This window comes from Terrapene carolina, unplaced genomic scaffold, assembly GCF_002925995.2.
Source record: "Terrapene carolina triunguis isolate 2854851 unplaced genomic scaffold, T_m_triunguis-2.0 Scaffold66, whole genome shotgun sequence".
Taxonomy (NCBI): Eukaryota; Metazoa; Chordata; order Testudines; family Emydidae; genus Terrapene; species Terrapene triunguis.
This window is the reverse complement of record NW_020664417.1, coordinates 52980561-53005322: the sequence shown is the minus strand read 5'-3', so window position 1 is coordinate 53005322 and position 24762 is coordinate 52980561. Positions and strand designations below refer to the sequence as shown.

The 24762-nt window shown below is 42.8% G+C and overlaps 1 long non-coding RNA gene across 1 annotated transcript in view; it reads right to left on the bottom strand.

Moving 5' to 3' along the window:
• Positions 1 to 24762, bottom strand: part of LOC115271165 — a 65585-nt gene that overhangs the window by 26808 nt on the left and 14015 nt on the right. The window contains exon 2 of the long non-coding RNA XR_003899766.1: positions 5916 to 6016. This is a non-coding gene — a long non-coding RNA (uncharacterized LOC115271165). The remainder of the gene's footprint in view (positions 1 to 5915; positions 6017 to 24762) is intronic.

Sequence of the window (24762 nt, the reverse complement as noted above, 5' to 3'; positions counted from 1 at the left end):
TAGGAGCTAAGGCAGGCATATCAGAAGGTAAGGGAGGCAAAACATCGCTCTGGTGCTGTGCTGAAGACCTGCTGCTCCTATAAGGAGCTGGATGCCATCTTTGGTGATGACCCCACTCCACCACCAAGAGCCTTGTGGATACTTCAGTGGGGCTGGAGGCAGTGGACAGTGGACTCAACCCAGAGGATGAAGTCGTGGAGGAGGAGGTCAAGTTGGAGGACAATGTGGAGCACACAGCAGGGCCATCTGGTGGCACAGCAAGTCAAGACCTCTTTTCTACTCCAGAGGGGTGTAGCCAGTCCCAGTCGTCAATTTCTTGGCACGCATGAAGCAGGAGAAGAGAGCCTTGGTAAGGGATCTTTTTGAGTAGATGCTGCTCAGTTATATGAGGTAGAACTGTCCTTTGCTCTGTATATTCTAAAAGTGGATGAAGGGATAGAAATTTACAAGACTTCACATTCCCTTGTGCAGCTAAGCAGTGTGGCAGAACAGCGTGTTAATGTTCACTGAGATTTCACGGGAATACTCCAGAAAGATCTCTAGCAAACTTTCCTGCGGGTACTCCCAATCCTGTGCTGAAGGTTCCTTGGCAGAACTGCTTTGTTCCTTCCCTCATTGGAGGAAACTTTCCCACGCCAATCAACAGTCACTTGTGCAGGGATTAAAGCAGCACTCAGGTGAGCAGCACATGGTCTGAAGCCGCACAAGTGCAGGAGATGCACACTTGCTTACCGTCACGAATGAGATATTGGCTTCAATGACCCTTGCCTGTGGAAAATGGTGGTAGATTTTTACAATACTGTCCCTAATGGCCTGCAGTGATCCCCTTACCCTTTGCCTCATCTTGAGCCCTCAAACCTCCACCCTACCTCCCTGGGCCAAACTCACCATGTTTAGGAGGTTTGCTGAGATGTGTGCTCGTCAAGCGAAAGAAAGAAAGTGATTCGTATGTAAAAAGGGGTGTATTTTACTATAATGATTCAATGCTGTCTGTGAACTAACAATCATGCTTCTGTGTAGTTTCTTGTGCTTCTGCAGATGCGGCCTTCAGGGGAACCCCCTACACACCGGTGGAGTGTCTTTGCCAAATAAGGAAGCAATCAAGGTGGAGCAAGGAGGACATGTTCTGAGAGGTGCTCCAATCCTCAGAGGCTGAAAAAAAGAGAATGCAGGAAGCGGAGAGAGACCTTGAAAGACAAATTTAAAATAGAATGGCAGGACAGAAAGGAGAGTGAGGAGCACACTGTAAAAGGGCCAGGAGCAGATGATAAGTGATGGAGGAGCAAACAAAGATGCTGAAGTCCCTAATCACGCTCCAGGCAGAACACATGTGAGCTCACTCCCCCCTTCCCCCAGCAGTCAGACAATCCACCTCCATGCTCCACCCCAGGGGAAACTTTTCACCCTTAGCCTCAAAAATATTATGGAGTGTGCAGCAGGCTGCTATGACCACGGGAATATTTCCCTCATTTAGGTCTAACCTGCCATAAAGGCAGCACCAACACACTTTTAAACTGCAAAAGACACATTCTACGGTCATTCTGCACCTGCTCAGCCTATTGTTGAAGCACTTCTTGCTGCTGTCCCGGTTTCCCATGTAAGGCTTCATGAGCCATGGGATTAAGAGGTATGCTGGGTCTCCCAGGATCACGGTGGGCATTTCAACATCCCACACTGGAATCTTCTGGTCTGGAAAGAAAGTCCCTGTTTGGAGCTTTCTATACAGGCCGGTGTTCCTGAAAATGCATACGTCATGCACCTTTCTGGACCACCCCACACTGATGTCAGTGAAACACCTGCAGTGATCCAAAAGTGCCTGCAATACCATAGAGAAGTACCCCTTTCTATTGATGTACCCCATCCCAAGATGGTCCGGGGCCAAAATTATAATATGCATGCCACGTATCGCCCCGCGGCAGTCAGAGAATCCCATTGCCACAAAGCCATCCAATATTTCACGCATATGGCCAAGAGTCACTGTCCTTTGTAGCAGGATGCAATTAATGGCCCTGCGCACTTGAATTACTGCAGTCCCAATGGTTGACTTCCTGACTCCAAACTGATTTGCGACCGAGTGGTAGCAGTCTAGAGTCTTCAGCTTCCACAAAGCGATCACCACCCGCTTCTCCACCGAAGGCAGCTCTCATTTTGGTGTCCTTGGGTCACAGTGCTGGCGCAAGCTCTGCACAGTTCCTAGAAGGTGACTTTCTGCATCCTAAAGTTCTGCAGCCACTGCTTGTCATCCCAGACCTGCATAACAATGCAATCCCACCACTCAGTGCTTGTTTCCTGAGCCCAAAAGCGACAGTCCATCGTGTTCAGCTACTCCGTGAAGGCCAAAAGTAATCTGGTCTTGTTTCTTTCCATGGCACACAGCAGGTCAGGAAACTCTGATTCCTGTTCAGATTTGGAGCTCATGATATACTGCATGACCACCCACTTTGTGTTCATAACACTGAACACAATATTAGAGAGCAATGTGTGATCCATCCTTTCAGACAGAGATGGCAGGCGCACAGTAAACAGGGGATGTTGAAAAATGCTGTGAAACAGTCGGAAGCCCGTGGAATGCTGGGGCAGAAAGAACTACATAATGGGACATTGAGCATGCACCCATGATGCACTGTGATTCTCTCCGCCTTCCCACAACTCCTAGCTGCAGAAGGTGGTGAGAAGCACAGTGGGATAGCTACCCAGTGCATTGCTCTCTCTGTCGATACTAGAGCACCAGCTGTGGACGCGCTCTGCAAACAGAAGGAGTGTTGTGTAAACATGCACAGGCGATGTAATTATACCGGTTTTTGATTGTTGGCTTAACTTGTGTCGACAAAACTCTGTAGTGTAGACAAGACCTTAAAATAAGCTATTAAGGGATGTTAGAATTTTATTTACACTTTCCAACAACATTACTCTTCATTTTCAATGGAGGCTTTTTCCTCTTCCAAGAAACTTTCTAATGTTAAAGCTTATTACAGTGTTTGCACACAACTATACTAATAATTGCTTTGTTACGGGTGGTTAGCCAAGTTGCTGCTCTCTATTTTAATGGCTATAAACAAAGTGTGATACAACACTTTGCTTAACTTTTTGGCAAAATATAGTTATATTTTTACTTTATTCATGCATTGTTTTTGTTAGCTATGGTGCTGCAAATACATTATATTTTTCAGTTATACGTATTTTTGAAAAAATTAAATGTCTGATGCAAAGATGTTGTGATCCAAAAGAATCAAATATATTCATTACTCTACCACAGCTCTGCTGTTTACAGCAGAGTGATTTAAAACATGGCAATCTAAATTATTTAAACAACTTGACTTTTTTTAAAACCACTGGTTTAAAATCAGGTTGAGGATTTATAAAATTAATTTAAAGATCTCTGCCATTGCAACTTTGGACTAAAATTTTTAATAAACTAAATTATAAATGCTATTATTTTGAAAAAAAAATTCTCTACTAGTAGGGTCTCTTATTTGAATTTTATAAAACTGCTATGGGCAAAAAACAAAATACTGAAAATTAAAGCTCAGATCCTGCAAACATCTAAGCAGATACATAACTTTACTCATGCAAATTGACTTAAAATTAAACACGTGCATGAGTAGTCTTATTTAAGCACAAGCATTTGCAGCATCACAGGCTAAAGGTTTATTGAAAATTACTTTGTGGCATAAAATGTTAATCACTTCAAAATAAAATTACTTCAGTGCAAACAATGAAAGGCTTGGACTTTCAGAATACTAACAAAATTACTATGAACTTATATATATACGTATACGTACACACACACACACACACACACACACACACACACACGCCAGAGTTTAAAAACAAGGCGCTTAACATGATGCTCCTATGCTCATATTTAGGCATTTGAGGCTGAGAGTTTCAAAGGCACCTAAATGACCTTCGGAGTACAAGTCCCATTGACTTCAACCCTGGTGGAGGACTAAAGTCCAGTTGAAGCATTTCAACTTTATTGACAAAGTTTGATGTGTTGGTTGCAAATATAGCAGGGGCTGTTTGTGTTGTTCGCACAGTAAAGATGGCAGAGAGGCCCTAGACTTGTTTATTTCAGCACAGACAAGCATTTTAGATGTGAAATTTAGAAAAAAATATATAAAATCTAAAGTCTGACTAAAAGTTAGGAAACTAAAGAAACAAATATAAAATGTCTATTTTAGCAACTTAAAGACTATAAAATGGAAAGAAGCAAACCAATATTATGTAAATTACAATTACTTAATTTTAAAATTTTAAATTAAAATCCATTACGTACACTTCAAAAACTGTTTTAATTTTTAAATCATTTTTATTCACCCTACTTTATACATTCATAAATTCAAAGGCCAGAAGGGAACACAATCATCTTGTTTTACTTCCTGCATAACAAAGGGCCAAAGAACTTCCCAGAAATAATTATTGTCAGTGATGGAGAATCCTCCACAACCACTGGAAAGTTGTTCCAATGGTTAGCTACTCTCACTGTTAACTTATGCCTTACAATATTCTTCCACCTCCCTGAAGCTGGTAACAGTAAAGGATTGTAGGGAACATGCATATTTTTAGTGAAGCACGTTAATGCTGAGATTTAAAGCAGGTCAAAAGTATTCAAATAAGAAAAGATTTCTAAAAAGCAAAGACTTCATAGCACCAATGATGAACCTAGGAATGGTGAAATACGCAAATAGATTCTGAATTTTCACCTCAGTACCTTCATTCATGACAGAAACTTTGAAAAGTAAACAACCTTACAGTAATGTCTTTTCAAAGGAGATTAATTAAAACAGGTGCCTGATATATTGGAAATACTATGAGGTCATAAAGGATTCTATGTGGCTTTTTTAAACATATATTTCAAAGAAAATTAGGTGTTGTAGATGGCAGCGGTAACATTTCATTAATATATGGTACTCTAGTGGCTATCACAAAATAGATATGCCTCCCATTCTGAGCTAGGCTTCTTTCAGAACTCAGTGGCAGGAAAATAATGATGAGGCAAGAACATTAGGATACCCACTCATACTACTGCAGCTGTTATCTTTACCCTCACCCCCTCCAATGTCTTCCTTGCTCAGTCTTTTCACATTTTTCTATCCTTGTTTCTTCACTAAATATTATGACCCTTTTTACTTCCCCAGCAGCCTATTTTCCTTACTTCTTGTTTACTCCCCCCCGCCCAATTTCTTTCCCCTTCTTACAGCTCTGCTACACATGCCAGCAGCAAAGTGAAACTGTCAAGATTTCAGACCCCTTCAACTAAGGTACCAGAGATCTTGTCAATTTTACTTTGTAATTCACAGATTGGAGCAGCAAAGAATGAAAAAAATGACTGGTATCTTTACCAGTCCATACCAGTGCACACTGAGTCAAATCTTTAGTCCTGGTGAATTTAGTCCCTTAAGCTGGTCTCAGAATCCAGTACTAAACATATTCAAACTAGATAAAAAAATGAGATCAAGGATGCAGGGGTTTCAGTTTAGCATAGGACTGAGGGTACCCCATGTTTTACGAGGCTCCTAGAGCACTTCTCCAGTGGTACTACCATTAACAGCAGAACTAGTGTGAAACCAATATGGAAATGTTATTCTATGCTCCTGCTAAACTATGGACAAAGTACTCTATTCAAACCTAGTAGAGAAGGTATTGAATTAAATCCCTATAGGGTATACAAAACTATTTAACCCAAGAGTATGGAAGGAATTAATTTATAAAATTGCTTAAAATAAACAAACATCTACGGGAAAAATAATGTTTATATAAAAACCTATCGATCAATTAGATCACAAGATTTTTGGGCTAAATGGTAGAGTCTTGACTCAATGTTGTAAATTACAAGACTAAATCCCAATGCATGAGTAACTCTTTATACTCCTTATATGGTCAGGATAATGAAAATATCCATAGACACTCACCGAACTTAACTGAGGCTCTGATTTACAGCATTGCAGTAATTTTCCAAACGCTCCACGCAAAATTAAAGTACTGGTTCCTCTACTCCTTTCAGTTTCAGCAACTGCAAAAAAGAAACCCAGCATTTCATGAAGCAGTTCCCAAAACAAAAACTAGACATACACTTAACATGAAAGACAAATATAACAGATTCTTATTCTTTCAGAACTTTCCTTCTGTACTTGATGGATTTAAATGCAAAAATCAGCCACACAGCTTGGTGGCAATTCTGTCTTAATGCTGGAAAGAAATTCAGATATATATGAAGTTTTTATTTGCATTAATTAAAATATGTTGCCTTTAAATTTTATGCCACTGTGAAATAACTAGCCACAAAGTTTTAGCATGACTTCTTTATTCATTTTTAATCTGTACATTTGCCAAGGAGAAGTGATACAATTTCAAACACTTCTTTCTGCCCTTTAACTTCTGCACAACACACACTACTGGGGTAACTGACACAGCCAGAATCTGAGCATTCGGAGAGAAAGTGTACAGGAGCCCTTGGTTAAGAAAATAACCAAGAATAAATAACCTATCACATACAGGGATCTTGTTCAACCAGAAGAACACAAGTCTCTGGCCACGTTCTTTTCAGGCATTTTAGGCCATGTCCACACAACGGTGCTGCAGTGGCATAGCTGCAGCAGTATACTGTAGATCAGGGGTCAGCAACCTGTGGCACATGTGCCAAAGGCAGCACGCGAGCCGATTTTTACTGGCACGCTGCTGCCAGCCGGGGTCCCGGCCACCGGCCCCACTCAGCCTGCTGCCGGCCTGGGTGAACGGAACCCCCAGCCGGCAGCAGGCTGAGGGGGGGCCGGCGACCAGGACCCCGGCTGGCAGGAGCTGGCGGATGGAACCCCAGACCAGCAGCGGGCTGAGCCGCTCAGCCCGCCACCAGTCTGGTGTTCTGTCTGCTGGCCCCACTCAGCCCGCTGACGATCTGGAGTTCCGTCTGCCGGCCCCTTGCCAGCCGGGGTCTTGGCTGCTGGCCCCGCTCAGCCTGCTGCCAGCCTGAGTGAATGGAACCCCCGGCCAGCAGAAGCTGAGCAGGGCCGGTGGACGGAACCCCAGACGGGCAGCGGGATGAGTCGCTCAGCCCGCCACCGGTCTGGGGTTCCAGCTGCCCTGCCCCCTGTCAGCTGGGGTCCGGGCCTCCGGCCCTGCTCAGCCCTCCTGCCGGCCTGGGGTACCGGCAGCCAGTCCAGGGCTCTGCTCCTGGCCTGGTCCCAGCGCTCTGCAGCCCTTATAAAAAATTACACTACAATTAGCTTAAAAACTTTAAAACTTAAAAACTTTGTTTGTATATTACAGTAATCGTTAAAACATGTATAATGTTAATACACAGGTTTTATGAAACAAAGTAATTGTACTTATGTGCCTGTGCTTAATTTGTGTTTTCGATGATTTACCTTCTAAAAAAATCTTGCGTATCTTGCACCCCCAGAAAGGGTATCGTGCACCCCAGGTTAAGAACCACTGCACTAAACTGATAAGATCTGCATTTTAATTTAATTTTAAATGAAGCTTCTAAAACATTTTAAAAACCTTGTTTACTTTACATACAACAATAGTTTAGTTATATAATAAAGACTTATAGAGAGAGACCTTCTAAAAACATTAAAACCGGCACGCGAAAACTTAAATTAGAGTGAATAAATGAAGACGTGGCACGCCACTTCTGAAAGGTTGCTGACTCCTGCTGTAGATGCTTCCTACAGTTATGGAAGAAGTTTTTCCATCACTGTAAGTAATCCGCTCCCCAAGTGGAGAATCTATGAATCTTCTGTCAATCTAGCTAGGTCTACACCAGGGCTTAGGTTGGCACTGATATGGCATTAAAATTTTTAAGTGTAGACAACCAGAGACAGGGCAAACCTTTGCTTCCAATGCTGCCTATCTTGGTTTCCGGTCAGCAAATCTCTAACAGCAGTATGTCAAAGAACACTATGGAACTTTTAGTACAGGGTCCACACAGACAGCACACACAGCAGGCTAGTATATTGTACATTCACAACCCAGCTTGCTGTGCATTAAGTCTTTGTGGAGACAAACCCTCTGTTTCTTCCTCTCATGAGCATAGTTCATCTATGTTTCTCTCACCTCCTTTAATAATCCATTAGGGCAACTATCAACCCTGGGATAGATTATTTGGAACCAGTTTCTTCTTTTGTTCCTTAAATCCTGATTAGGAATTAGTAGACTATTTTCTCATGTCGTTAGTTCTCTACACCCTAGTATACAAATTTTGAACTAATTGTATTTCCTCCTGACTGAGAGAGGTACAGCAGCCCCAGTAATTATGACTAAGGCATTTAACTGCAGGGAAATACAACATTTCACCATGCCTGTGGGAAGATAGTGATTGTACGGCTGTATATCCTGTTCATTGTGCTTCCACAGCAGAAACATCAAAATGCATCTAAAGAAGATCTCAGTTTCACTTTGCTGCTCCTGCTGGGAAAATGGTTTTGTGTACAAGCAACAGCACAGGTGCATTCCTAGAGTAGCAAGACACACACAATCATACACACAAAGCAATGAGGAAAAGGCAAGAACATTTGAAACAGCTTTCCTTTGCTTATACCTCTCTTATACCTCTCCAAATCTCTTCTGAAATCATCCCTTGTCTATGCAGCTTAATTAATCTGCCTGCTGTCTTTTAAACTTTTAGCTTTTATAATTACTTACCTCATAAAACAATTTAAGATAGCATCTTTCATAAAATCTATTATAAAATAAAGCTACTATGACATACCAGGGCACAACTCAGACTAGTGGGGAGCTGTGTCATCACTGCCCTGCAACCTTGAGTGCCTTGCAATGCTTTGCTGTAGCAGATCCGACCTGGACCGCTTACAAACAACCTTGCAGCATGCAGGCCACACTCTGAGTGTCTGTGTGTAACTGCAATCTGCCAGCTACACACTGGGTCTCACTAGCCATGTTTATACTGCAGAGTGATCCCAACACATTCCTACTCCTGGATCTTCCCCCAGAAATGTATGTCCTGTACTGCCCACCCCTCTCCTGGAGAGTACCAGTATATTAAGTCCATTATTCCTTTAAGGGAATCTACATGGCCATCCAACGTCTTGACAGATGAAAGGAAACACAATAAAAACAGCCAGTCAATGGTGCTTGACAGTAGTGTGGAAGAAGAGCCCAAAGTGCGAGGAGCAGACCTTCCCCTACTTGGACATCTGAGCTTCTGTCAAACGTCTGGGTCCTTCCCCACCAAGAGGAGTGACCATCGAGCACAGACCCTCAATGTGTAAGCCTAAGCAAAACAAAGAAGGAAGGGATTGCCATAGACCCTATATCTTCTCTTTTGGCAGGGACTATAGAACTTCAATGGCAAGACGAAGGTCAAGACAATTTGAAAGCTCCAAGTTGAAAGAAGCACCCGCATTATCGCATCCACAACTGCGCCTTTTCTAAATGGATCTGGTCCCAGTAGTGTTGGTACCATTGGCCAACAGGATCCTGGCTCATCCACTTTTCTGGGGACATTTCCTTCACCCAGGGTGTCCCATTACCCCATCCTTGGGCGTCATTAGGAATTCCCAAGAGGAGACAGGTTTATTGACCAGCATCAGTCACTTGCCATTGCGTCACTGGCTGCACCATCTACACATCAAGTGGCGAATCCTGGAGGGACGAACCAGACATTAAGGGAATCATATGCTAGTTTATTAACCTAAATAGTTGCCCAGACACTTCAATTTAAACATGCTGGATTAGATAAAAACAGTAACACAAGCTTACGAAAGAGATTTTAAGTGAGTATAAGTAATGAGGCATAAAAATCAGAAATGGTTACAAGAAAAATAAAGATAAAATACTTACTAATATTTACTTAAAAAACTCTCTCATCACATGCTCCAGAAGATTACTGACTAAACTTTTCAGATCAGGACCCCTCCCCCAAAGTCCAACAGCTGTTTCCTTTTGCCTTCTCAGGTGCAGAGAATGTGATGGGCAGGGAGAGAAAGAAAGGGGTATTTGTTCCTCCTTTTTATAGTTCCAGTCTCCCTTGTGATATTTCCAGCTGAGACCCAGGAGACAAAGAGTCTACGTAAAAGGATAGGGTTTTTTTCCCACCTGTTTGAATTTCCTTTGTTTTCCCTCCCTGCCTGATGACTCTGTCTACTGCTTAAATGCAAATTAAGGCAAGCACCTTCCTTGTTTAGGACAGGCCTAGCTTCTGCCTGGGCATGGCTGTGGGGTTTGGAACATGTGTTATCATCATCATACAGGAGAATCTTACAACTTCACATACAATATTGCCATACATATTTTACCAGGACAATCCTGAGTAGCAAATTATAATTTTTTAACTGATACCTTACAAGGCATACTTTGTACCAAGATTATTACAATAGTGTGGTCAGGGACTATCATCTAAACATTCAAATCTACACTTCTTAAAGCAGTCATCAAATAAATAGAGCAAAATTGTTCTTTTACATCCATGCAGCCACCCTAGAGTCAATACAGAATGGGGTTTTTTTCCCACCTGTTTGAACAAATGAACAGAATCTGGCCTATAGTAAGCTTTCAAGCAACTTAAAACTAAAATTCAGCACCCTAAATAATTTGTGAAACAAAAAATAATAATCAAACATGTGGGACTTTGGAAAATCTGTACAACAGTAAACACACACATTTAATGAAATATTGATTGATCTAATGCAAACTTTAATATACCCTCTAAACTTGTAAAAACATTGCTTTAAGGAAACATGAACACTAAATGAACTAATTTGAAGAACAGCTTACTGTACTGAAACAACATAAGATATGTGTAGCAACACCAAACCTATTTTCTGTATAAGAATAAAAATCTCAAGTTTACTGTAGCAAGGAAATTTAATGACCAATAAATACAAAACACAATTTTACTATGGTAGTTTGTCATCTATTTTTCAGAAAGTAGTACAGAAATCTTTGGCAACTTTGTTTTGCTTCTTGTTAATCATTCAGTAACTAAAATTATCTTGACAATAATCCACAAGAGTCCCAATACAAAACTTTGCTGTACAATAGAACATCAGAGTTACAAACACCAGAGTTATGAACTGACTAGTGTATCACACACTATGAATTCCAGTTCATTTGGAACTGGAATTACACAATCAGGCAGCAGCTGAGACCAAAAAAAAAAAAAAAAGCACAAATACAGTACAGTACTGTGTTAAATATAAACTACTAAAAAAATAAAGGGAAAGCAGCATTTTTCTTCTGCATAGTAAAGTTTCAAAGCTGCATTAAGCTACTGTTCACTTATAAACTTTTGATTGTTTTGTTCAGAGTTACGAACAACCTCCATTCCTGAGGCATTCGTAACTCTGAGGTTCTATTGTACCTGAACACGAACAGTTGTTTTGACTATTCTTCAAAGCAGCTCACAAGTGGACAATAGTACAGAGAAGCAAACAACAGATCATGCAAATAGACAGTCCAGACACTCATGAGCTGAAGAACAAACAAACGAACAAAATGTGTTAGTAGCAAAAAAACTAGAGGGAAACTTGTTTAACCATTCAAAGGATTAAGAAAAATCAGCTTCTTAATAGAAGTGGTCTTCTAATAAAATTGGAGTAGAAATGTACACATCTGGAATGAACTACATAACCCATTTGTGGGTTCCTCTCATTTATAAGAAGGTCACTCTGAATTAATGCTGATAAAACCTTCATAACATTCATTATCAACTATTCTCTTTCTGCCACACGCACTCTATACATACATATACACTACATATAACTTGCCCAAATCCTCTACCAAAGCAATTGAGGTGAGTGCTAAGGGACTCCCCAAAAGGGAAGAAACTGTGAGATTAGCAGCCACCACCATACTCAACTAGATCAGGATATTTATAGCACTTCCTCCAAGTCTGCCTGAGGGCTTGCCTCCACTTACTGGTGGATCGATGCTGCAGCTACTCTACTTGATTTACTCTAAATCATCCACAGATCGCTCTCCCATCGACTTCAGTACTTCACTGGAATGAGGAGAGTAAGGAGAGTCGATGGGAGAGCGTCTCCTGTTGACATCGCATAGTACGGACCCCGCAGTATGTAGATCTAAGCTACATTGACTTGAGTTACGCTACTAACGTAACTCAAATTGCATTGTTTAGATTGACCTTCCCCGGTAGTGTAGACTTGCCCAAGCCCTCAGGCAGGTACTGGGGAGAGGGACAGTGTAACCAGTGTAACCTAAATTACCCTTGCTGCAATTTAAGCCCTTTGCTTCTTGTCCTATCCTCAGAGGTTAACAAGAACAATTTTTCCTCCCTCCTCCTTGTAACAATCTTTTATGTACTTGAAAACTGTTATATCCCCTCTCATTCTTCTCTTCTCCAGACTATCTATTCTGTTGGGCCTGCTGCAAATTATAAATACTTCAGGGCTTTGCCTGCTGATATGAATTGTATGGTACTTGAAGATTTATAAATACTGTTCGATTTCTTGACTGCCACTATGTATTTTGTAATACCTGTTGTGAACTAATAAAGATATTTTGATTCTCCAAAAATACAACTTTGACTACAAAAATTGAGTGCGCAAAATCAAACACATACAATGTTATAAACACTTAACATAATGGGATAAAAATTTTAAAATTCCTACTGAAAAGGAAGTAAACATTTACATTTACTTCCATTTGTTTAAACAAAAAGATAGTCCAAGGTAATCCACTCTGGCTACACATACACCAATCTGTGGTTTTCATAGGTCAGCATATGTGAAGCTCTGGTTTCCCTTGCTGTCCCTTGGCATGAAGTGGTAGCGGTAAGGATGCTATGTCATGAGATATGTTGGGGGATGTAGGGAGCAACAACTACAGAGTTCTCCAAGGAGTGCAAAAGCTGATGAGACTGACACTTTTGGATCTATAGGTCAACTAGGATCTGCAGCATTTGTGTTTGGTCCCTGAGAAGACCTAGGCCTTTTGCTTTCTTGTCCTCTCTGTCCTTTCTCCATCCTCTCAGTCACACTGGCCCTCCAAGCTCTTTGTTCACAGTCTGATGCAACACTGGCTTGTAGGATCTCATGGAACATGTTCTCTCCTAGCCCTTTCCCTCTTCATCAGGGTCAGGTGTACTGCGGGCGTGAAGGGGCACCCCTCAAAGCCACCATGTCAAAAGTTGCTGATAAAAAACAGATAAGATGCACCATTAGATGCACACAACAGAAAGAGAAAAATAAAAGTTTTTATGGAAATAAGGGAAGGGTGTTTTGAAACTTAACGAGACATGCTTGTTGATACTTCAGCTTTGGAGCACCTCAGAATAGCACCACTCTCAAGCTCCAACTATGGTGAATATGGCTTGGCATGGAGGACAGTGGGGAAAATTTTCTGTTGCATTAATTTATAAAATTTGAGCCCCTATTCCATAGGTATGAGTATATGACAATCACTGATTACTGGCACTTTCCCCCCACAGGCAATGAATTTTGTTTTTCTCACTCCTAAGGGTCACAAAAGCACAGAGAACACAGCTGCTACTGGCATCCTGAAGCCACGTGGGCCCATATGCTGCTAGCCTGTTTCCTGCAATGGTGCCAGCTGAATACATCACAGAGTGGCATGGGAAAGTGTCCTACTGTGGAGGAAGAAACAAGACTGCCATCCTTTGCAATCTTCTCCCAAAGGTTTCTGAGTATCTCCATGAAAGTGCCATCGAGAACTCTCAGGAAGATAAAATGGACATCCCTATTCACATAAACAAGGTGTGCCACATGGCCCCTCATCTAGCCCAACAGAAGCAGATGCCGACTCTACCTCTACCCAAACACAGGACACTGAATTGATGTGGCTCGTGAAATTGGCCTGCCATAGTACTGTTCAAGTATTTATTTCAAATTTGCTTCCTAACTTTTTAATTTCTCACAGTATACTAGTAAAACAATGAAAATTGTCAATACTTTTGTCTCATACACTTTGGGATGGGACAGGGGCCATCAGTAAAGGGCAGAGGGGGAAGAGGAGAGGAAGGAAAAGCAAATAAAACATTGTAAAGAAAAATGCAGCACACACTTACCCAATCTCTCATCCCCTTCATCAGTGGGCTCATCCACACTTGCCTGGCAAGACATGCTAGACTCCTATGGAGGTCCTGGCTCACAGTATGGTTGGAGCCCCCCACCTCATCTCCTCTCTCCCCTCGCTGTTCAGAGCAGGGGTCTCCATCTCAGGCTCTTCTGAGGTATCCACAGGGTGCTGGTGGGGTCACTCCAAGTATGGCATGCAGTTCATTGTAAAAGCAGCAGGTCTATGGTTCAGCACTAGATTTGTAGTTGCCCTTCCTTGCCACATGATGTCCCAGGCAAAGTATCTTCACTTTCATGCAGCACTGCTACTGATCCCTGTCCTTCCCTTCTGCCTGTGTCCTCCATGCAATCTGCTCGTAGCTGTCCACATTTCTACAGCTGTTCCATATCTGTCCTTGCACAGCCTCTTCTCCTCACAGGCCCAAGGGATCTAATCCTTCCTGTCTGCTCCTAGCAGAAGTGCATCTAATACCTCTCTGCGTGCATGGACCCATGTTTGGTTGGATGCAAACAAAGGTCAGCTGCTAGATGTGTTCACCACAGAGCGCAACCAGGAAATGGCATTTCAAAAAACATACAGTTTTTAAAGGGGGGCAGAGGGCTTCTACTCTTTGTGAACCCTGGGCAGCGGAGTTTATAGTTGTGAGCAGAATGGTCACTGTCACAGGGACTGGGGCATTGTGAGACAGCAGCTGGAGGACTATCAGGGTCGACAAGACACCTTCCCTTATTTCCATAGAAACTTTAAATGAGAAATGCTTATTGATACTTCAGCTTTGGATAGGGTGACCAGACAGCAAATGTGAAAAATCGGGACAGGGGGTGGGGGGTAATACGAGCCTATGTAAGAAAAAGATCCAAAAATTGTGACTGTCCCTATAAAATCGGGACATCTGGTCACCCTAGCTTTGGAGGGCACTAGCATAACACCACTCTCCGGCTCCAATCACAGTGAGCACAGCTTGACGGGGCAGAGCTGTGTCTACATTCCCACTGCATCTACCAAAGCAAGTCAACCAAGGGTGATGTCGTGGTGGGAGTCTGCTATAGACCACCAGACCAGGGGGATGAGGTGGACGAGGCTTTCTTTCGGCAACTAACAGAAGTTACTAGATCACAGGCCCTGGTTCTCATGGGGGACTTCAATCACCCCGATATCTGCTGGGAGAGCAAAACAGCGGTGCACAGACAATCCAGGAAGTTTTTGAAAAGTGTAAGGGACAATTTCCTGGTGCAAGTGCTGGAGGAACCAACTAGGGTCAGAGCTCTTCTTGACCTGCTGCTCACAAACAGGGAAGAATTAGTAGGAGAAGCAAAAGTGGATGGGAACCTGGGAGGCAGTGACCATGAGATGGTCGAGTTCAGGATCTTGACACAAGGAAGAAAGGAGAGCCTCAAAATACAGACCCTGGACTTCAGAAAAGCAGACTTTGACTCCCTCTGGGAACCGATGGGCAGGATCCCCTTGGAGAATAACATGAGGGGAAAAGGAGTCCAGGAGAGCTGGCTGTATTTTAAAGAATCCTTATTGAGGTTGCAGGAACAAGCCATCCTGATGTATAGAAAGAACAGTAAATATAGGAGGCACCCGGCTTGGCTTAACAGTGAAATCCTTGCTGATCTTAAACACAAAAAAGAAGCTTACAAGAAGTGGAAGATTGGTCAAATGACCAGGGAGGAGTATAAAAATATTGCTCAGGCATGCAGGAGTGAAATCAGGAAAGCCAAATCACACTTTGAGTTTCAGCTAGCAAGAGATGTTAAGAGTAACAAGAAGGGTTTTTTCAGGTATGTTAGTAACAAGAAAGTTAAGGAAAGTGTGGGTCCCTTACTGAATGAGGGAGACAACATAGTGACAGAGGATGTGGAAAAAGCTAATGTACTCAATGGTTTTTTTTGCCTCTGTCTTCACGAACAAGGTCAGCTCCCAGACTACTGCACTGGGCAGCACAGCATGGGGAGGAAGTGACCAGCCCTCTGTGGAGAAAGAAGTGGTACAGGACTATTTAGAAAAGCTGGACGAGCACAAGTCCATGGGGCCGGATGCGCTGCATCCGAGGGTGCTAAAGGAGTTAGCGGATGTGATTGCAGAGACATTGGCCATTATCTTTGAAAACTCATGGCGATCGGGGGAGGTCCCGGATGACTGGAAAAAGGCTAATGTAGTGCCCATCTTTTAAAAATGGAAGGAGGAAGATCCAGGGAACTACAGGCCAGTCAGCCTCACCTCAGGCCCTGGAAAAATCATGGAGCAGGTCCTCAAGGAATCAATTCTGATGCACTTAGAGGAGAGGAAAGTGATCAGGTACAGTCAGCATGGATTCACCAAGGGCATGTCATGCCTGACTAACCTAATTGCCTTCTATGATGAGATAACTCGCTCTGTGGATGAGGGGAAAGCAGCAGACGTGTTATTCCTTGACTTTAGCAAAGCTTTTGATACAGTCTCCCACAGTATTCTTGCCTCCAAGTTAAAGAAGTATGGGCTGGATGAATGGACTATAAGGTGGATAGAAAGCTGGCTAGATTGTTGGGCTCAATGGGTAGTGTTCAATGGCTCCATGTCTAGTTGGCAGTCGATATCAAGCGGAGTGCCCCAAGGGTCGGTCCGTGGTCGGGTTTTGTTCAATATCTTCATTAATGATCTGGAGGATGGCGTGGACTGCACCCTCAGCAAGTTTGCAGATGACACTAAACTGGGAGGAGTGGTAGATACACTGGAGGGTAGGGATAGGATACAGAGGGACCTAGACAAATTGGAGGATTGGGCCAAAAGAAATCTGATGAGGTTCAACAAGGACAAGTGCAGAGTCCTGCACTTAGGATGGAAGAATCCCATGCACTGCTACAGACAAGGGACCAAGTGGCTAGGTAGCAGTTCTGCAGAAAAGCTGGACGAGAAGCTGGATATGAGTCAACAGTGTGCCCTTGTTGCCAAGAAGGCTAACGGCATTTTGGACTGTACACGTAGGGGCATTTCCAGCAGATCGAGGGATATGATCATTCCCCTCTATTCGGCATTGGTGAGGACTCATCTGGAGTAGTGTCCAGTTTTGGGCCCCACACTGCAAGAAGAATGTGGAAAAATTGGAAAGAGTCCAACGGAGGGCAACAAAAATTATTAGGGGGCTGGAGCACATGACTAATGAGGAGAGGCTGAGGGAACTGGGATTGTTTAGTCTGCAGAAGAGAAGAATGAGGGAGGATTTGATAGCTGCTTTCAACTACCTGAAAGGGGGTTCCAAAGAGGATGGAGCTAGACTGTTCTCAGTGGTACCAGATGAGGGAAAAACAACTGAGAAGAGTTGGCAGTTTTTCAAAGGGACACTATTAAGGACCCAAAAGCAAGCTATTCCGCTGCGTAGGAAAAATAGAATATGTGGCAAAAGACCACCTTGGCTTAACCACGAGATCTTGCATGATCTAAAAAATAAAAAGGAGTCATATAAAAAAATGGAAACTTGGACAAATTACAAAGGATGAATATAGGCAAACAGCACAGGAATGCAGGGGCAAGATTAGAAAGGCAAAGGCACAAAATGAGCTCAAACTAGCTATGGGAATAAAGGGAAACAAGAAGACTTTTTATCAATAAATTAGAAGCAAGAGGAAGACCAAAGACAGGGTTGGCCCACTGCTCAGTGAAGAGGGAGAAACAGTAACAGGAAACTTGGAAATGGCAGAGATGCTTAATGACTTCTTTGTCACCGAGAAGTCTGAAGGAATGCCTAACATAGTGAATGCTAATGGGAAGGGGATAGGTTTAGAAGAGAAAATAAAAAAAGAACAAGTTAAAAATCTCTTAGAAAAGTTAGATGCCTGCAAGTCACCAGGGCCTGATGAAATGCATCCTAGAATACTCAAGGAGCTAACAGAGGAGGTATCTGAGCCTCTAGCTATTATCTTTGGAAAATCACGGGAGATAGGAGAGATTCCAGAAGACTGGAAAAGGGCAAACATAGTACCCATCTACAAAAAGGGAAATAAAAACAACCCAGGAAACAACAGACCAGTGAGTTTAACGTTTGTGCCAGGGAAGATAATGGAGCAAGTAATTAAGGAAATCATCTGCAAACACTTGGAAGGTGGTAAGGTGATAGGGAATAGCCAGCATGGATTTGTAAAGAACAAATAATGTCAAACTAATCTGATAGCTTTCTTTGATAGGATAACGAGTCTTGTGGATAAGGGAGAAGCAGTGGATGTGGTATACCTAGACTTTAGTAAGGCATTTGATACGGTCTCGCATGATATTCTTATTGATAAACTAGGCAAATATAACTTAGATGGGGCTACTATAAGGTGGGTGCATAACTGGCTGGATAACCGTACTCAGAGAGTAGTTATTAATGGTTCCCAATCCTGCTGGAAAGGTATAACGAGTTGGGTTCCGCCGGGGTCTGTTTTGGGACCGGCTCTGTTCAATATCTTCATTAAAGACTTAGATATTGGCATAGAAAGTACGCTTATTAAGTTTGCAGATGATACCAAACTGGGAGGGATTGCATCTGCTTTGGAGGATAGGGTCAAAATTCAAAATGATCTGGACAAATTGGAGAAATGGTCTGAGGTAAACAGGATGAAGTTGAATACAGACAAATGCAAAGTGCTCCACTTAGGAAGGAACAATCATTTTCACACATACAGAATGGGAAGAGACTGTCTAGGAAGGAGTATGGCAGAAAGGGATCTAGGGGTTATAGTGGACCACAAGCTAAATATGAATCAGCAGTGTGATGCTGTTGAAAAAAAAGCAAACGTGATACTGGGATGCATTAACAGGTGTGTTGTGAGCAAGACACGAGAAGTCATTCTTTCGCTCTACTCTGCGCTGGTTAGGCCTCAGCTGGAGTATTGCGTCCAGTTCTGGGCACCGCATTTCAAGAAAGATGTGGAGAAATTGGAGAGGGTCCAGAGAAGAGCAACAAGAATGATTAAAGGTCTAGAGAACATGACCTATGAAGGAAGGCTGAAAGAATTGAGTTTGTTTAGTTTGGAAAGGAGAAGACAGAGGAGACATGATAGCAGTTTTCAGGTATCTAAAAGGATGTCATAAGGAAGTGGGAGAAAACTTGTTCATCTTAGCCTCTACGAATAGAACAAGAAGCAATGGGCTTAAACTGCAGCAAGGGAGGTTTAGGTTGGACATTAGGAAAAAGTTGCTAACTGTCAGGGTGGTTAAACATTGGAACAAACTGCCTAGGGAGGTTGTGGAATCTCCATCTCCGGAGATATTTAAGAGTAGGTTAGATAAATGTCTATCAGGGATGGTCTAGACAGTATTTGGTCCTGCCATGAGGGCAGGGGACTGGACTCGATGACCTCTCGAGGTCCCTTCCAGTCCTAGAGTCTATGAATCTATAGGACAGAACAAGGAGTAACGGTCTCAAGTTGCAGTGGGGGAGGTTTAGGTTGGATATTAGGAAAAAACTTTTTCACTAGGAGGTTGGTGAAGCACTGGAATGGGTTACCTAGGGAGGTGGTGGAATCTCCTTCCTTAGAGGTTTTTAAGGTCAGGTTTGATGAAGCCCCGGCTGGGATGATTTAGTTGGGGATTGGTCCTGCTTTGAGCAGGAGTTGGACTAGATGACCTCCTGAGGTCCCTTCCAACCCTGATATTCTATGTTTCTATGGCTCTACACTGTTGGGGGAGGTGGTTTTATTACGCCTCAGTAACGGGATGCTTATGTCATCCGGGAACACATCTGAGTGCAGACACATGAATAGGTAGGTTGATGCAAGGTAACTTAAGTTAACCTAAGTTTGTAGTGTAGCCTGGGCCTTAGTAAATTAGCACTCTACTTCTACCAGAATTATCAACTAGAGAAGTCTGATAAAGTAGATAAAAGCAAGTCAGGGTTATTAGGAACATTTTGTTATACTTGCATATTTTAGCTCTAATATAATTTGATTTAGCAAATTAGTTTAGTGAACAATTCAATCTTACTTTGTTATTCTACAGTATTCAACCTGCAGCCAAAAATACCTGAAACAAACTCCAAAACAGAAGCAGTCTTTAAAACTGAAGCTAGTACAAGTGATGCAATGATGCCAACAAGATTTTCTGAAACCCCTGCTGGAAGTCATAAGCTCCTCTGGTTTGTTGCAAGCGCTTAAAGAGCAGCAGGAAGACCAGTGAAGCAATTTTTTTTAAAAATTAATCCACTTCATTTAATGAGAATCTTATTGAAGAATGCAATTAATCATGTTATGTTGCTGGTTCTGAGCTCCCAAAGCCTCAAAAGCTTAGTGAATACTTAATAATTATTACCTTCTGGTAACTGCTTATTTCTTGTTTATTATTGGTAATACTGCAGCTCAAGTTTATTAATTGTATTTACACCTACACATAACTCAGACCTTTAAAAAGGTTTTATATAAACCTACGGCAATTTTATTCACTGCTTCAAAAATGCTAATCTCTACAGATCACTTCTGAAGTCCTTTGAGTTTGCCTAGAGTACACTTTATTTTTAAAATTAAGAAAACAACCCAATAAGCGAAATCTCTTCTCCTCCTGCCCCATCATAACTATTCAAGCACATATGCTTAGCCTCTCTTAGCAGTGACCCAGAAGAGTTTTTCACATATTCCACAATTCTCCATTCTGGAGCTATTCTATGATATATCTTCTAACCCTTTCTACCTCCCATTACACAGCTGCTCCAAGAGCATCAATTCTCTGACTCAAAAAGGCTCCTAATGGCACTTCACAACTGAGTTAGCAAATGGTGATAATACACACAGCAATTACTGTCCATTGAGAGTTCAAACACCTCACTTACATGCTTGAGTAAAACTGATCCAGGAAACACAAGTCTTAAGACTGTTCTTGAGCTAGTGCATCTCATGTAGCAGCTTCTTTGTCTGTCACCATGTCACCAAGTTGGCCATCTCTTCTTTAAGTCTTATACACTGCTTATGGGCCTATGATTTTTCAGAAGCACTCAGCACCCAAAACTCCAACAGAAGTCAAAGGGAGTTATAGGTGCCCAACACTTCTGAAATCAAGCCCCTAGCATTGCCAGAAGTGGGAAAAACATACAAACCAAAAGCAATTGCTGCTTCAGCTACTTCTATTTACAGTAAAGGGACAGTGTAAACTTTTTTTTTAAAGTCCATTAACAGTATCACTGGTATGCTCATGTGTTTTTAAAAAGCATTTCCTGGGTCCAAAACAATAGTTTCTGGGACAAATAGCAGGACGTCAGGATTTACTGATGACTCTGACACCAATCCTGCAATAAGATCTATGCAGGCAAACCCTTTGCAATTGAGAGATGCTCCAGTAAAAAATCAGGACCGAGGTCCTTGGCAAATGAGTAGAAATTGGATTCTCAAATGAAAGCAATTGAAAGTGACATACAAGAGTATGTATCAGTTGAAATCAACTTAAAATCCAAAGACCAGCTCTTAAGCCTATGACATGAGATGAGTTGGCAGTGATTCAATGATTATTTTACATAAAATACAAATCACTTTGATGTTTAAGTGCGTATATGTGGATTATTATTTAACAATATTAAAATATAGATGAGGCAGGACAACTTAGTAAAAAGGTCTCAGGCTTATGGAGGTGATTAGCTGGATATGAAGGCAGAGTTAGGGTACATCCAGACTACCCGCCGGATTGGCGGGTAGCGATCGATCTATCGGGGATCGATATATCGATCCCCGAACGCACTCCTGTCGACTCTGGAACTCCACCAGGGCGAGCTGCGGTAGCGGAGTTGACGGGGGAGCCGAGGCCGTTGATCCCGTGCCGTGAGGATGGGAGGTAAGTCGAAAGATACGTCGACTTCAGCTACACTATTCCCGTAGCTGAAGTTGCGTATCTTACATCGACACCCCCCGCCCCCTCAGTGTAGACCAGGCCTTGGTGTTGGAATTTGAAGCTCAAATGAATTTTCAGTTATAGGAGTCACTGTTCTTGAGTTCATTTTATGACTGCCTTAACATATGAATTTCCTAGGATTTTTTAAAAAAGAAAGAGTATTGAAACAATACTAATGCTTTATAACTTGTGTCCTCTCTCCCCTACCACACTGACCATATCAATATGTCCTCAAGTCCTTTTACTGCAGTGGTCTCCAACCTTTTTATGACCAAGATCACTTTTTGAATTTAAGGACAATCCAGGATCTAACCTGCCCCTTCCCCGTGGCATCCCCAAAGCCCTGCCCCATTCACTCCACCCCTGCTCCGTCATTTGCTCTCCCCCACCCTCACCAGGCTGTGGTAGGAGTTCAGGAGAGGGTGCGGGCTCTGGGCTGGAGCCGAGGGGTTTTCAAGTGTGGGAGGAGGCTCTGGGCTGAGCCTGGGGCAGGCGCTTGGGGTGCAGGAGGGAGTATGGGGTGCAAGCTCTGGGAGGGAGTTTGGGTGCAGGAGGGGGCTCCAGGCTAGGGCAGAGTGTTGCGGTGAAGGAGGGAATACAGGGTGCTGGCTGTGGGAGGGGGGTCAGGGCTGGAGCAGGGAGTATGGGGTGCTGGCTCTGGGAGAGGATCAGGGCTGGTTTGGGGTGCTGACTCCAGGAGTGGGCTCAGAACTGGGGTGCGGCATCCCGCCAGGCAGCACTTACCTCCGGCGACTCTCGGTTGGCGGTGCAGCATGGCTGCCACTAAGGTAGGCTCCCTGCCCAGCACAGCCCCATGCTGCTCCCAGAAGGGGCCAACGCACCCCTGGAGCTCCTGGGGAGGGGGATGGGAGGCTCATGGCTCCGTGCGCTGCCCATCTCTGCAACCACCACTCCCGCAGCTCCCATTGGCCACAGCTCCCTGTTCCCGGCCAATGGGAGCTGCAGGGGCAGTGCTTGCAAGCAGGAGCAGTGCACGGAGGGAGACCCCTTATCCCCCCACCCCCAGGGCCACACTGGCCGCTTCTGGGAGTGGCGTGGGGCCAGGGCAGACAGGGAGCCTGTCTTAGCGGCAGCCCTGCTATGCTGCTGGAGATCGCGATTGACTGGAAGATCCTCTAGGGTCGACCAGTTGATCGCAATTGACCGGTTGGTGACCACTGCTTAACTGTCTTCCTGTCTCTTTCTGAATGAAGGCCAAACTCTTCAACCCATTTCCAAGGGCTTGTCTACATGGTGCATTAATACCCCCCAGCTAGGGTGTAAGTTCTAGTGTGCACCAGCGTGTCACACACTAATTGGTCCGTGTGGACCCTGCTGGCATGCACAAAAAGTTCCCTAATGCATGTTAATGTAGTCCTGTTTCAAACAGTCCAACAGGCCAATTAGTGTGCAACATGCTGATGCACACTAGAATTTACATCTCAGCTGGTTTGCACTAGCACAATGTAGACAAGCCCTAAGTCTCTGCATAGCTCTTTTTTTGCCTATATCTTCTACCATTTCTCAATTTCTCACCTTGTAGCTTCTTCCCCTCATCAAATTTTTCAGTGATGTTTCCTACACCTGAAATAACATCCCTCTTCCTATCAAGCCTCCTCACTTTCCTCCTTCAAATCCCTACTCCACTTGTTCGGCCTTGCTTTCCACTGTCTTCCACTTATACTCTCTCTTATCCTCCCTTCCCACCTTATCTCAGTCGCTACCTCAAAATGTCAACTTGTATGATTCACTCACTATAACACATTTTTATTCATTTGAATCCTTCCTCCTCCTCTTTCCTTAGGCTCTCTTCTTCACTTTCTATTTTTGTCAAATTTAGATTGCAAGCTCTTCAAGGCAGGGACCATGCTTTTTAATCTCTAAAGCGCCATGCAAAGTTATGAAAACAAACATTTAATAATAAAGACAGATATAAAAAAGTCAAACGTTATTTGAAAAGACTGAAAATGGTACATTTTTGCTGTAATAAAAACAATTTAAAGGAAATTGTTTCAACTTTCCAAAATATTCCCCTCTGGCCCAATTGCTGTAATCATGAAAATTTCAGGCCAAAAGAACATTTTTGGCAAAACTACTTAAAGTGATGGAGTTCAGAAGTAGGACTTATAGTGGAACCCTAGCTTCAACCTACCAGCAGCTCAGTTACATATACACCTCTACCACTATAGAACACTGTCCTTGGGAGCCAAAAAAAAATTTTACCGTGTTATAGGTGAAACCACATTATATCGAACTTGCTTTGATCCGCCGGAGTGCGCAGCCCCGCCCCCCCGGAGCACTGCTTTACCGCGTTATATCCGAATTCGTGTAATATTGGGTCGCGTTATATCGGGGTAGAGGTGTATATTTAATATGCAAAAAAAATTTGTTTTGGATGGCCAAAAACCAAGCCTTCTTAAAATGAATCACTATATTAAAATGTTAATTTAATCAGAGCCACAAACTGCAAAGAAGAATGCAGAGATATCATGTATTTCAGGTAAAACTATATTTCACATGCCAATCCAAGATGAGAAACTTACACAACCCTGTAATTAGAGAAACAAATACCACCATTTCTGATTAAGGTAAGAACCACTTGGTAAAAATAAGGAACTGTGTGCTCCAACAAGTAATGTCAGTTACAACTTTATCCTTTAAAAAATGCCATTCTATTTCCTATAGCTTTTGAAGAAGAGAGGTCTGCAATTGTCTACTGAACTAAGGAAAGTTAGATGGTTTTGTTGGAGTACATTTTCTGATTTCTCTGATCTTTCAGATTTTCTGATTTACGTTTCAAGGGTTCCTGGCCCCCGTCTCCATGTATTCCTAAAGATAAGTTTTATCATGTGCTAACATTTCCCCTCAAAGGTATGTTCAAAAACTTCAACTTTCCACAGCAATTATAAG